At 56.6% G+C, this 244-nt stretch overlaps 1 pseudogene; it reads right to left on the reverse strand.

The window, feature by feature from the left end:
* Positions 1-123: 123 nt before the first annotated feature.
* The window catches only part of LOC105309218, an 18,912-nt pseudogene continuing 18,791 nt past the window's right edge, over positions 124-244 (reverse strand).

Consider the following 244-nt stretch of genomic DNA (forward strand, 5'->3'; position numbering starts at 1 on the left):
GCATGTCCCCAACCCCTTCCGGCCCCTTCCATGGGGTCTGGTAGACCCAGCTCTAGCAATGTCCACAGACTGCGTTAGAGAATCCAGACACAGCACAGGTGAGTGAGTGGGTCTGGGAGGGCTTCACCTGTCCTGGGCCCGACTATTGCAGATGCACCTTGGACAGGACACCTGGGGACAAGGAGCATCAGTCCTGTTAGTCATGTACTGTCACAGGCATCCCATAGTCCCTTGTCTGACATCA

This window comes from Pteropus vampyrus, unplaced genomic scaffold (assembly GCF_000151845.1).
Source record: "Pteropus vampyrus isolate Shadow unplaced genomic scaffold, Pvam_2.0 Scaffold692, whole genome shotgun sequence".
Taxonomy (NCBI): Eukaryota; Metazoa; Chordata; class Mammalia; order Chiroptera; family Pteropodidae; genus Pteropus; species Pteropus vampyrus.